This window comes from Gavialis gangeticus, unplaced genomic scaffold (assembly GCF_001723915.1).
Source record: "Gavialis gangeticus isolate Ggan-Ray unplaced genomic scaffold, GavGan_comp1, whole genome shotgun sequence".
In the NCBI taxonomy this organism is placed as follows: domain Eukaryota; kingdom Metazoa; phylum Chordata; order Crocodylia; family Gavialidae; genus Gavialis; species Gavialis gangeticus.
The window spans coordinates 32,004,574-32,018,792 of NW_017729024.1; the positions used below are offsets into that span (position 1 = coordinate 32,004,574).

A 14,219-nucleotide genomic window follows, 5' to 3' on the forward strand; every position below is an offset into this window, starting at 1 on the left:
TAAAAAAAAAAAAAAAAAATCTCTAAGTGAAATTCCCATTTTTCCCTTTTAGGAGGTAAGCTTTTGCATTCACATGTACCCCTTCCTTTTTTTTTCCTTTCCTATTCTCACTTTCTGCCTTATTTTTTCCATAAATAAATAAATAAAAGCAGAAATGGATAAACCTTCTCATTAATCCCAAAAGCCAAGGATAGAAAAGAATGGTAAACACACTGCTGTTTTATTTAAGAATCTCAGTTGAAACTGAAATTGAAAAGTAATGTTTCTGCTAACGTTGAAACTGAAATTCAAATGAAAAACGTTTTTCAAATTTTTTTTCAGCAAGTAATACATAAATACATTTCTCATCTGTTGGTAGATAGATGAAGATGAACTGGAAGGTGCACCATGATATGTTCTGCTTTTTAACATGTGCTCCCCTATTAGGGTGCACAGAACTAATAAACTCCACAGCAGGGTAGTACTTGTAAATACTTGTAAATACAAGTACTACCCTGCTGCAGAGTTTTTTTTTTTGTGCGCATGTGTAGATGCTGAGCTGGCTGGCTGGGGCACAAAGGCTCTTCAGTGCAGGGACTGCCTGCCAACTAGCCCCACACTGAAGCACCCTTATGCCCCAGCCAGCCCCTCTGCAGCACGTTGAGCCCAGCCAGAGCAGCCCTGGGCTGGCAGGCTGAGCCCCTGACTCCCCTGCCAGCTGGGGCTGCTGCAACCCAGCTCAGTGTGCTGTGGTCCAGGCTCACATGTAAACCATGAACCTGGGAGCTTCCTGGGAGCAATAAACTGGATAGAAATAACCTCTCCAATTTATTGCTCCTCATTAATGGCATGTGTAGATGCACTCTGTTCGAAGAAAGAAACTATTCTTATATGACTCATCACTGCCAGGTTGTAGAGATCTACAGCTAAGGAAAGGGAATAATCATTGTGTACACATAGTACATAACGTTGCAAGGAAGATTTTTCTTTTCTTTTCCAGAAGCAAGCTTTCACTACATGAACCGTTTCTTGTACTAAGTAGGAAGGAACCGTTACCATGTTTATGGGCATTGTTAGGGATTTAAGGTCCTGGCTCACTGGTCATTTAGACAATTTAACTAGTGGCAATAGTAGATTCTAGATTTACAGATTTAATTTTTCCATGTGAACAAGGCAATATCAACTCATCCCAAATGTTTCCACTTGCAGAGAGATACAAGAGTGGGGAGAAAGAAAAGAAACATCTGCCACTCTAAGAAACAGCTTGTGGACTGATGCCATGAGGGAAGCCAAGCCTGCAGTTAATCAGCTCTGCCCTCACCAACAGATGTCACTGCAGTCAAAAGGAATTAATTTGTGAGGTTACTGGGCTCAAGGAACTACAAAATCCTCTGAAAGCCCAAATGTGAAAGAATTTTGCTTTTATAGCATATGCTCACATCTCAGTTCTTCTGCCACAAGCTCGGAATTAGCAGCAGGCAGATTTGTAAAAATAACAAAAAAGAAAAAAAATGCTCTAACTTAAAGCAATGTGAAATAACTGAAATACATCAAAGCACAAGGCAATACTCTGCTTTTAATTTTATGAATGATTTAACTGTGAAAACAAAAGCTGTTCATTCATTATGCCTGTTTCCCCAAGGCACAATGTAGAAAAGTAGACATTTCTAGTTGCTTAATCCTATGGGAAAAAGGAATGAGGGAAGTATATGCTTAGTAGTTAATATGTTGAGTTTTAAGGTTGTAAACTTATGTATAGAAAAGAACATTAAGGGTCCATTCCTAGGAGTGTGAATGTAAATTTCCCTGGGTCCTCAGGCATTCCCCTGCATGTGTGCTGTGGTGCACAGTCAGTTGCCCCAGGTAGGGTAGGGGAGGCCCCAGCAGCTTTACCTGGGATCCTGGGGACCTCCTGGGGCTGCAGAGGTGGTGATCTGGGTATGCAGAGCCTGGCTGGCAGTTGGAGCATGGCTTTGGCTGGCAATGCTTTGGTTTTGGGTAGCTCACATGGCTGCCATGTGCTCTATGCCGCTTTTTTGGGGTCCATTTTTTTAGATAGTGGGATTTCCTGGTACCTAATTTTTCCCCCACGCTGCAAATGTGTAGTGTGGCGAACAAATTAACATGCACTGTGTACATTTTGCGATGCCTCAAAAGGCTTTCAGGCACCAAAAACTGCATGTCCCCATGTTCGAATGTGGCCTAAGATTGTAAATTCAAATTCTTAAATGTTAGCACTGTTAAAATGAAGATTGATCATCCAACATCAATTTAATTCCACTATGTATGTGTCCTGTAGTAGTAATCTTTAACAACATAATTACACAGTATATTTTTTTTTCTACGGGCACCCCATATCATGCAGGAGGGTTTTGTGGGTGTAGTTATATTTAAAACAAAACAAAACTGAAGATATAAGGATTTCATTGCAAAGGACCATGTTCCAGATGAACCCTGGCACAGTTTTCGGCAATTTGTGGAGATATTTCTCCTGTATGTGGGATACTCTCACTAAAAAGGGAGGGAAACACCATTTCATTAGACAGTTTCTTAATTTTAACTGATAGCAGAGAAATGTTGAGATTGGGATTTTTGATTTCAGGTCCTCAAAGTTCTTGCTAGTGGTTAGACACCCATTAGCTCCTGGCCCCCATGATTCCTCATTTCAGTCTACTGTGGTCTTGTTCCCTTCATCCTAGTTCTCATCTCTAAGTCACCGTCTTAATTCCTTTTCACTGTCTTCTTTTATTCCTCAGCTGCTTTTCCAAGCCACCCACCTTTGCCATCCTCCTCATTCCTATGTGTTTTCTATGGGTTTTTTCTTCCTTTCACTCAAGAAGTAGCAGGGAGAGAACATGGAATAGTTCTGCTGTTCTTAATTAGTTTGACCTGGTGACCAAGAGGAGTCATTCCAGGGAAAGTCCTGCTCAACCTCTGATGCTCTGTGCTGAAGCATTCTCAGTGCAGATGACATCTCTGGAGAATGTATCTGCCAAACTCTAACAAGCCATGACTGAGTGTGTAGAAAGAAAGTTTTTGAGCTGTTTATACCTTGGGTAAATAGCAATGGATTTTCATACAGAGGGGAAAAAGAGATGTCCCTTTCACTGAAGGAATCCTGCTTTGAAACTTTAAATTCTTTTTCCTTTAAATTCTTTCTGAAGTTTAGCAAAGTTTATAAGGAACAAAAAGCATGCTTTTACAGGTTCCTTCCAGTCTGATGATTCTAGGATCTTATAATAAAAAATATTGGAGAATCGTACCTATAGATTCTCATCATATGCTGCCTCTATTACATGTAACCAGGATTTTAACAAATGTAAACCAAAATTTAGACCCCGATCCTGAAAAGTTATACATATGCTCAACTTGACACATGAACAGAACTGTTAACTTTAAGAGAAATGTTTATATGCATATAGAGATTAACCATGTGCATAATGGTTTGCTGGATTGGAATGGGGAGGCTGATTTAGAAGCCTTCCCTTAGGCTCCCATTTTGAAAACTGTTGCCAATACAGAGCTACATTTGTTTAACTTGTGCATATATATTTTTTTATGCATAATCTTGTGCAAAATAGGCTTTATTCACGGTTCAATAAAAGGTAGTTTTCTTCCTGACTGGCTGCACTATATCTTGTAAAATGACCCCTGTTTAATCATTTTGTCCTATGGTTCTATGCTTCTTTTTCCCCCTTCCTTTTCCCATGGAAATGCCCTCCCAACTGACAAGTGGTAATGGTTTTTGATAACAGATAGCTCCTCTCTATGGACTCTGCTTTCCTTTTGTGACTATTTTTCCTCCATGATACAAGTAAAATAAAAAATAGTTGTCAATACAGGTTTCCCTTGATTTATACAGTACATGTGTTCCTGGCGCATAAATTGAATTTGCATAAAGTGAACCCACTTTACAATGTAACGAATAGGGATAGGCTCCCATGGTGGTGAGGGAGGGAGGGAGTGAGACTGGGACTAGGGAAGGGGCAGGGTGCTGCTCCTGGGACAGCACAGGGCAGTGAAGCAGAGGGAATGGAGAAGCCCTCACCTCAGCCCCAGCTGCAGCAGTCCCAGGAATGGCCGATGTCAGCTGCTTGCAGTCGCTGGGCTGCACTGTGCTCCACCTGCCCCCTGTACCTGGGCTCTGCCTGTCTCCACTCACCTCTGCTCCTAGGCTGTGCAGTGCCCTGGTGCAGGCAGCTGGTGCCAGCTGCTCCCAGGGCTGCTCCAGCACAGGCTGGGATGAGTGCTGCAGACAAGCTCCCAGGCAGCATGGGGTGTGGCACTCACCCCAGCCCTGGCTGCAGAGGCCCTGGGAGCAACCAGCACCAGCTGCTGGGCTACACCATACTCAGCCTGTCCCCCCACACCCGGGGCTCCACTTGTCCGCAGATCCGCCGACACCAGCTGCCTGCACCAGGGTGCAGCCGACACCAGTTGCCTACCGATACCAGCTGCCTGCACCAGGGTGCAGCACAGCCCAGGAGCAGAGGTGAAGGGGGACAAGCAGAGCCCAGTCATGGGCTGCTGGCAGCAGCCACTCCTAGGGCTGTTGCAGCCAGGGCTGGGGTGATTGCCACACCCCATGCTGCCTGGGGCTTCACTTGTCTACACTCACACCAGCCCATGCAGAGCAGCCCCAGGAGCTACCTGATGCCTGCACCACGGCATGGCGCAGCACAGGAACTGGGGTGATCCAAGTCATGGGGGAACAGGCGGAGCACGGTGCAGCCTAGTGGCTGCAGGCCACTGCTCCCAGGGCCACTCCCAGGGCTGCTGTACCTACTGGGTGGGAGTGAATTTACCTTGCATATAACAAAGCATGGGTCTAAGTATGCTTATCACAAGTGAATTCGCAAATAAAGAACCCACATAAATAGAGGGAAACCTGTATTCCAGCCACCTCAGGAGCATATACACTCACAGGTATTTCCTGACATCACAAGACATATAGCAGTAGTTCCATAAGAAAACCATGTTTTTGTTATACTTGACTTAAAGCAATAATTTTAAAAAAAGCCTGCACTCTTTTCCAAAGCATGCCAGTTTTCTACATTTAAATGAAGGTTTCTTCCTTCCTCTGGTGCACAAAGTTCTGTAATGTTACCTAAGTTTACACATAAAACAGGTGGTGAAGGGTCCCTCTAAAAATCAGTATCATTGTTATTTAACATCATCTGCTCTTTTTTGATGTCCCATATTCCCTACCAAGTGTGGAAGAACATTACTGTACTGATGAATAGCTACAAATGGCCATTCCAGTACTCTTGAGTTTCTGCTGCCTGGCACAGTATAATCCTGAATGATTCTTTATGACAGAGGGCATTACAACTTTCAGTTAATTTAATCTCCTTATTGAAAATTTCACATTTGTTTATCTTATTTTCACAAAACAGAAGAAAAATCAGTCTCTGGAAGTAATAACCAAAAAAATTCAGATTTTAAATAGAAATTTTGAACAGGGTGCCATAAGGGGGGAAAAGCAACAAATTGAAATCCTGTGGCTGGTTGACTTTGTCAACAATACTTTATCTTTTGTCTTCATTAATATATAGGGAAGAATCACTGAGCTGGTTTAAGAAAAGAGATCTTCTTACTCTACCCTTATCTTGACCACCAAGCATAGCTATGCTCTAAATGTTTGGCTGAAGACATGTGAAGGAAACCTTACCATCATATCCAGCTGCATTTGACTTCTTACCCCAAATAAACAGGTATCAATTGTCAGCTTGGTCAATGGTTTTGGGAAGGGAGAAAGGGGAAGGGAAACAAAGCTTGAACTCTCATCTCTGAAGTTATAGCAAATCACCTTAAACATTTTGCCTCTACATCCTTGGGAATGTTGAACCCTGGGCTTAACTAATTCAATATAATATAAATATATTATAACTAGTATTGTAAACATATTGAGAGCTCAAGAGATAAAGTATGAACAAAGAAAGGCACCTAATCTAGAAAGGGCCATAAGAAATTACCCAACCATCTTTGCACACATAATGTTATGATTTTCCCTACTGTCTAGATTGAAGAAAAAGTGCTTGAAAAGACACAAAGTTCACCTGATCCTGAGCTACTAGAAAGCCTAGTATTCCCAGTGCTCTACTTCCCACAATCACCAAAAAAGGCATCTTGACTTCAGACTAATTTTTCTACTTTCAATGTCTGATGCCAAACCATTGGAAAGTCAAAAAGCCCAGTATAGCTAGGCTCCTCCTTTATATGCAACAGCTTCATCCAGTATGTCACCTTTCAACACCCTCTCGGGGATCCCAAAAGTTGAAATGCCCACAACCTCATATCACAAGCTGTAATTTCCAGCTGTAGGACCATTGCCATCCTGCCATACTGTCCTTTCCATGAACTTATGAAGCTCCATCTTGAAGCAAGTTAGGTTCCATGTCATATCTCTGAGTAATAGAAACTTTCTTCTAATTTTCATTCTGAGCGTATTCATATTCAGTGTTTCACTTTGTACTTTTCAGACTTGGCACTGTTAAATTTCATCCTATTTCTACTAACTCACTCCACAGTGAGCACATCCAGATGTGCATTAAGATACTTTTCATAATGCGTATTAAATTTAGTACCTCCAAGTGTTTTTACATGTGCTCCCCTCTGGGAATGGAGGGGGGTGCCCAAAGGATCTCATGTACCAGTGTCCCTGCACTATAAAGTGGTGGTGGCGGCACTTTAAAGCTCATTGAGCAAGCTTTAGTTAAAGCACCCCCACCACCAGTTTGAAGAATGGGGAGACTGATACAGAAGACCTGGTAGCTGGCTTGAGCATGGTAATTACCACGCTCCAGCAGACTCAATTAATTGAGTCTCCTCTGATGCACTCTAATTATGTTGGGAGGCATCAGAGCAGCCTCCCAGCTGCACCCTCCAATATGAGGTACTAAACAAATGCGCATTAGGCTTCCTTAATGCGCAGTAAGTAATGCACACAGTTTTTAATGTACAGTAGCCTATTTTACTGCACAGTAGTGTAATAGCACTTTTTTTACATGACACTTTAATGCACAGTAAAATAGGTGACTGATCATTAAAGTACACATATAGACGTGTCCTCAGAGTTAAAAAATGTATTAAAAGAGGGAGAGAACAAAAAACAGACACGTGGGGTAAAGCATAAAGACAATGTCACCAAGTATAAGCAAACAAGTGTTATTTACAATGTTTACATTTTGATCATACTGCAGTAGATTTTATACTTACCCAATACCTTTATATGGCTACACTCAAAATTCAGGGTTGCTATTTATAAAATGTTAATTCTTAATTAAAGAAAAGTTACAAGATTAGTCACTATGCCTGTTGAGACACTGCATGTCTAAGCCAAGAATTTATATTTTCATTATATAACTTTGGAACTTAGCATTTGTAAACAACATTGAAACTCAGTCACATGTTGGGTCACTAAAAGCTGACGGAATAATCTAAAAATAATGTTCAACTATTTGTTTGTGTAATCTGTAATAGTCACCTGTTCAAAGTGGAATAGAAACTGTGTGACACAAACATTATTTGTTATCTCCTGCAAAGGCATAAATAAAATAAGCTGAAAAGGCTGTTTGTTTGTTTTTTCCTGACCTTGCACTTAGAAGAAGACCAGTATAGAATATGTATATAAAGGATTTTATTGTTCTGAGTTGAAGAATGGATATTTCTCCCAAGAATAGGCCATCTTCATACTGAAAAGAAAGAATTTGGCTCATGCAGATCTGTTTAAGGATTACAAATTTGAAATAAATTTTATTTGGAAATTTCTGCACAAATGAAATGGTAACAATACTTAATTATAGTATTGGACAGCCCTGCTTTATAAGAAAGTATTTAGGAAGGACCAAAAGTTTGCCTTTTCAGCTTTGAAAAGAAAATGGAATATGTTTATTATATGCTGCCTTGCTTTCAAGGTGTTACGAAGCCTGGGAAAGCATATGGTGCTGTTTAAATGTGTGATGCTATTTTGACTTACTAATTGTTCTCCAATTTGATTTACTGGCCATTGTTGTTCTCACCTTTCATAGCTTTCATAGACATTAGGGCTGGAAGGGACCTTGGAAGATCATCAAGTGCAGCCCCCTCCCCACATGCCCCTGCAATGAGTGTGGGTTCCTGAGGGCAGGGGCAGGAAGTCAGCTGGGGTCAAAGGATCCCAGCAAGATAAACATCCAAATGTCTCTTAAAGGAGCCCAGAGTAGGTGCTTGTACCACCTCTGGTGGTAGTCTGTTCCAGACCTTGAGGGCTCAGACAGTAATGAAGTTCTTCCTTATGTCCAGCCTGAAATGGTTTTGGAAGAGTTTGTGACCATTTGACCTTGTCATCCTTGGGGCGCTCTGTTGAACAGGCTTTCCCCCAGATCCTGATGTGCACACCTTAAATACTTATAGGAAGCCACCAGGTCCCCCCTGAGCCTGCGGTTTTCCAGGCTGAAGAGTCCCATAGCTCTCAGCCTCTCATCATAAGGCCTGTTTTCCTGCCCTCTGATCCTGCACATGGCTCTCCTCTGGACTCTCTCAAGCTTCTCCACATCCTTTTTAAATTATAGAGCCCAGAATTGAATGCAGTACTCCAGCAGTGGCCTCACCAAGGCTAAGTGCAGCAGGAGGATGACATCCTGCGATTTGCTAGAGAAGCATCTATGGATGCAAGCCAGAGTTTTGCTCGCTTTGCCGGCTGTAACATCACATTGGTGGCTCATATTCATCTTGTGGTCAATCATGACCTCCAAGTCCCTTTTGGCTGTGGTGCTAGTGAACATAGCACTGCTGAGCCTATAAGCATGCTGTGGGGTTCTCTTCTCAAGGTGGAGTACCTTGCATTTTTTGGTTTTAAGCACCATCAGGTTTTCATCTGCCCATTTTCCAAGCCAGTCAAAGCTGGCCTGGATCTCCATCCTGTCCTTGGGTGAGGACGCTTTCCCCCAAAATTTGGTGTCGTCAGCAAACTTAGCCAGTCCACTTCTGACACCAAGGTCCACATCATTAATGAAGATGTTTAATGACCCCACTGGTCATGGCGCACCACGATGATTGACTTCCATCAACTACCACTTTCTGGGTCCAACCTCGGAGCCAATTCCCGAGCCATCGGTCTGTGATGTAGCCAAGGCTGCAGTTGGCCAGTTTTTCTATGAGATAATCATGGGATACCAGATCAAAAGCTTTTTTAAAATCAAGACACATGATGTCAATCTCTTCTCCCTTGTCCAGGTGATATGTCATCTGGTCATAAAAGGAGATGAGATTGGTCAGGCAAGACCTACCCACAACAAACCCATGCTGGCTATCCCTCAGGATGTTGCCATCAGCCAGTTTGTCAAGTATGGTCTCTTTGATAATTTTTTCTAAGATCTTCCCCTGGATAGAGGTCAGGCTGATGGGCCTGTAGTTCCCCAGATCTACTTTCCTCCCTTTCTTGAAGATAGGCACCACAATGTCCTTTTTCCAATCTTTGGGCACTTTGCCTGAGCACCACGAGTTCTTGAAGATCTGTGCCAGTGGCTGAGCTATGATGCTAGCCAGCTTCCTAAGTATCCTGGGGTGTAAACTGTCTAGGCCGGCTGACTTGAAGGTGTCTAGCCTCTCAAGGTGTTCCTTCACATGGTCAACATTGATGAAAGGTAACAATGCTCCCTCATCCTGGTCGTTCTATACTGTACTGAGCAGGGCCATCCTGTAGGGCTGGTGAAAAACCGGCACAAAATACCCATTAAGCAGGTTGGCTTTTTCCTGGGCATTGGTTGTTAATTGTCCCATATGGGTTGTCAGTTGTCGCTTTGACATGAATCTGTGGGCAAGGAAAAGTATACAAAGGCCAGCTAGCACTTGAATTAAAGTTAAAAAGAATAGTTTCCCATGTGGAAATAGGTTGTTAATGTTATATATCACATTGGTTGACTTAGTGGAGCTACCTCTATCTAGGTTAGCTGAGTCTGACTCATTTTGTATGGTGTTAAAAGAAGACAGAAGGATAGGCAGGTTCTCCCTAAATGTTTACCACTTGTTTTCCAAGGTCGGAAAGTCAAAATTTAGAATGCTTGTTTAGTAGCATGCTGAACTGTTGTTTTTCACATAACACACTGGGCATTGAATTTCACATATCTAGCTTTTATAACAAACAGCATAAGAAGAATGGGAAGGGAACAAAAGGAACTCTCAGAGGAAAACTGCAGTGATTAGATAGATACTTGCATACACATTTACTGTACAAGAACACACATTATAAACAAGATTTTTTAAAGTCATGTATTAAAAAGTCCCATATAAATGAAAATCAAATGAATCACTGGGCTTTGAATGTATACATCTTAAATGTTCTAGTAACTTTATCATTTTTTAAAATAAGGTAACTTTCTTCTAGTGAAAGACAATGATACGTTACTGTAGTGTTTGAATAAGGCGATGCTAGTCATTAGGTAAACAGGCTTGGAACCTTCCATGAAAAAGAAGCGTGGAGATGGATGTGTCACGGGAAGAAAGAGAGAGTAGCAAAGGAAGTGTGGAGAAGAAAAGGTGGCATTCCAGTCTGGTTGTCTAAGGTTGTGGGTGCACAAACTGAGTACTGTGTGGTGAAAGAGAGCAGGGATTTAATGTGCACCAGCGTCTCTGCAGTAACTCTTTGAGTGCACACTCTGGCCACGTCCAGATGAGCATGGCCATGCTATATGTGATGCTGCAGACCTGTCTGTGGTGCCACACACCACATATTCAGGCATTCCCCACACTAGGTACTACTTTGCAACCGGGGGTGGGGGGAAGGGGTTGACCCTGAGAGATTGTGGGGTCAAAAAAACCTGCATGGAAAGAAAGTGGGGCAGCACATGTGGTGGCAGCACACACTGCCCCAAACCAGAGCCTAGCTGGGTGGAGCCACGCTCCAGCTGCTGGCCACTGGCCAGGTTCTCAGGTGAAGGAGCACCATGGCTGCAGCTTCCCCAGCCCCCAAGACCCCAGGTAAGGCTGCTGGGGCCAGCACAGTTGCTGGCCCCAGCCTCCCCTACCGCACTTGGGGTAACCTGCCGTGTTCCAAAGCACATGTGGCAAAGGTGTTCCCTAGGGACATGTAGCAGTGGCACAAGGTGAGCTGCTGCTACTTGTCCCTAGGGAACCAAACATCCATGTTTGTCTGGACATGGCCTCTGACTCCATAGTATATAAGAGCTAAACCACAGCAACCTAATGTTTTTTTCATTAAGGCAGAGCAAGGACAAGAACGGATGTCTCCAACACCTGAAGTTGGTGTCCTAAACACTAAGCTATTGGCTCTTCTGGTTTTGAGCATAAAAATCCATCTGGGAGCTGAGTTACCTTTCCTGTTGAAAGTGACACATATTTATGAACACTTTGGGTGTCAATTAACTGCCATCTTTCAACAAAAATATTTTGTCGAAAATTTTCCAGCCAGCTTTTTTAGAATCAATGTCTTTCAAAATTACACTGCAGTTTTTCTTTAAAAATACAACCACAGCTTAGACTCTATTTAAAATTTGCAAGAAGCAAAGGGGGGTTTGGGGGTGCTATCATTTATTGGATCAGCTGCATGATTGGGATAGACTTAGACAAGCTTTTGAATGCAGTGCATTCTTCTACAACATCACTCCAACACTGTTTAAAATACTGAATTTTCAAAGATAGAATTGAATGTTTGCATAATGAAACCAAAGTAAATCTTTGCACTTCTTACTCTAATGGGTATTGATGGTTTATTTTTAGGATTTTGGACTAGTTCAAATTTTAAACAACCTAGAACATGAAACTGCAAGGTATGAGCCCATATAAATTGAAGCTAAAAGAAAGCTTCCCCTATGAACCAGTGGTATATTTGGGAAGTAACTTTTTCAAGCCCATCCACATCCAGTCAGGCAACTACCATATTTTCTGTGTAATAAAAACAGATTTGATGGTTTATACATCTTTCCTTTTCCCTTTTATTACTATTGCAAATAAAATAATAAAAGGAAACAAAAACAAACCATTTTAGTGCATTCCATCTGTCATAGTTAGTATAATAAATACCTGTTGAATATGGCTGCACAAACAAGAATGCATATCATTTAATAAATGTATAAATACTAATTTAATAAGTGTGTAAGAATATATTATAATATACACCATCTGTTATTTATTTTAATATAAAATGAATATACACATATACATCTATTAATAAATACAAACAGGGACATAAGTTGTATGCCTATGTGCCTATGAAACAGACTTCACATAACTCTGTGTGTGTGTGTGTGTGTGTATATATATATCTATGCTATTCAAATCTGTAGTGTATCTCTCTTTAAAGACGGTAAATCGGGGTGGGAAAAGTCCAGCCCATGGGCTGGATCAGGCCTATAGCAGGCTCCAGCAGCTCCTTCTGGCTGCAACCAGTGGACTGGACCTAGTCCTGCTGCTTAGGCACCCCAGCCCATTCACCCTGCACCCACTGCTGGGGTGGGACCTTTGCGGGCAGGGCACATGGTCGGGTGGCTAGGGTGGGTCTGTGGCCAGGAGCAAGATGGGCAGGAAGGGCTGGGAAGACCCTGGGGTCTTTAGGTGGTGACAACACAGGGTCAGAACTGGAGCAGAACCACAATCCTTTGCCCACATGCCCCTGCAATGAGTGTGGGTTCCTGAGGCAGGGGTATGCAAGAAGCAGATCACAGCCCTGCCATGGCCCCACACTGCCCCAAGATCCCAGCCCCATAGCAGCTCCCTACCCAGCCACATGCCCTCCCAGCCAGTCTTCATGGAGACCCCAGAGTGCAGGGCCATGATAGCACAGGACTGTGACAGCACAGGGCTGGGGCCGGGGCCAGGGTTCTGCAACCTCACACTGTCATGGCTCCACAGCTCCGGGGTCTCCATGGAGACTGGCCCAGAGCCACATGGGCAGGGGGTGCTGGGAAATGGAACTCGGCATTTTACCCACCCCTGCAGTAAATTGTAAGTCTGATAACAGGGAATCTAAAAGCTATAATACATGTTAAATGCAAAAGAGCTGCAGCATATTGGCCCAAAAAATAATCTGAGAATTATTCCTGAAATTGTTTAAAGCCCTCAGCCCAATATGATGCCGTGCTGAGGAAGACATCCAAGTTGATGGTGTGCTTTTATCATGAGGCTATGAAAATAAGAGAAGACAGCATGTATTATATAAAATGCACAGTGGGGAGCAAAGTGTCATGTGAAAGTCACCTTGTTTAAAAACAGAAAATACATGATATCCTGTGTCCTGAGATTTCAACGCATTTTATAAACATTAAAGAATTGAGATTTACAAACTCCCCACATCACAGTGGAGGAATGTATTATCCCCATTTTATAGGCATAGAACTTAAGCCACAATGCAGAAAGTCTGCAACAGGTTTATCACACATCCTGCCTCACTTTTCTGCCTCCTTCTCCAGAGACAGTCTGGTTCATGAGTTATCATTACAACCAAAAAAAGAAAATATACCTTAGTGGCTAAAGTCAGTTAGAAGGGAGGATGATGTGCTTGTTTTCATTAGGCAAAAATAAAATGTTGTATTACAGGACTGTGACAGGAAGACAGAAGCTCCTGGCGCTGTAAGTAGTGAATGCTGCAGAGTAGCACAGACCAGCTATTAGGCAAAAAGTAAAGCCCTGTGTGTGTCTGGGAGCCACATAGCAGGGGGGAGTGGAGCTTAGGAACATATAAGATCAAGCATGCTTCAGGAGAAGGAGCGTCTAGGAGACAGGGCTTCAGGAAATGCCCAAGCTCCCCAAGGGCCGAGGCCAGGGCTGGGGCCAGGGTTTCCCCAGGAGAGCTAGATGGAGAAGTTAAAGGGAAGTATGGCTTGTGGTGGGGAACTGACCCAGCGTGGGGGTAACGTTTAGTTTGGGAAGCAGTTTGCTTACATTTGTGTTATGTTTAAGTTTTCCACCAGAGGACCAGTGTGGTTACAGTATGGTGGCCACAGGGGCACCTGAGGGGATCCCAACTTAGAACCTTGCCTGGGTCAAAGATCACCAGGGAGGTTGGATGGGCAGACCAAGGGCATGCTGGACTGGGTCAGCAAGCCTAGGGGGCCTTCATAAGAGACAGGAATGTGAGGCCCAGAGCCAGAGAGGGTCAGACCAGAGGTTCAAGAGACCATAAGGCTGAGAGAGTAAGCTCAGGCCCAGAAGCCAAGGTCTGCAGCAGTGGACCTCAGTTCAGGGACACAGCCAGAGTAAGAAGGACAAGGTTGGAAAGCTGCAGTCCAGAAAAAGTTTTAAAG

At 43.1% G+C, this 14,219-nt stretch overlaps 1 long non-coding RNA gene across 1 annotated transcript in view; it reads right to left on the reverse strand.

Annotated features, from left to right (window-relative positions):
* Positions 1-6,653, reverse strand: part of LOC109298187 — a 27,435-nt gene extending 20,782 nt beyond the window's left edge. The window contains exon 1 of the long non-coding RNA XR_002097518.1: positions 6,030-6,653. This is a non-coding gene — a long non-coding RNA (uncharacterized LOC109298187). The remainder of the gene's footprint in view (positions 1-6,029) is intronic.
* Between the last annotated feature and the right edge of the window lie 7,566 nt (positions 6,654-14,219).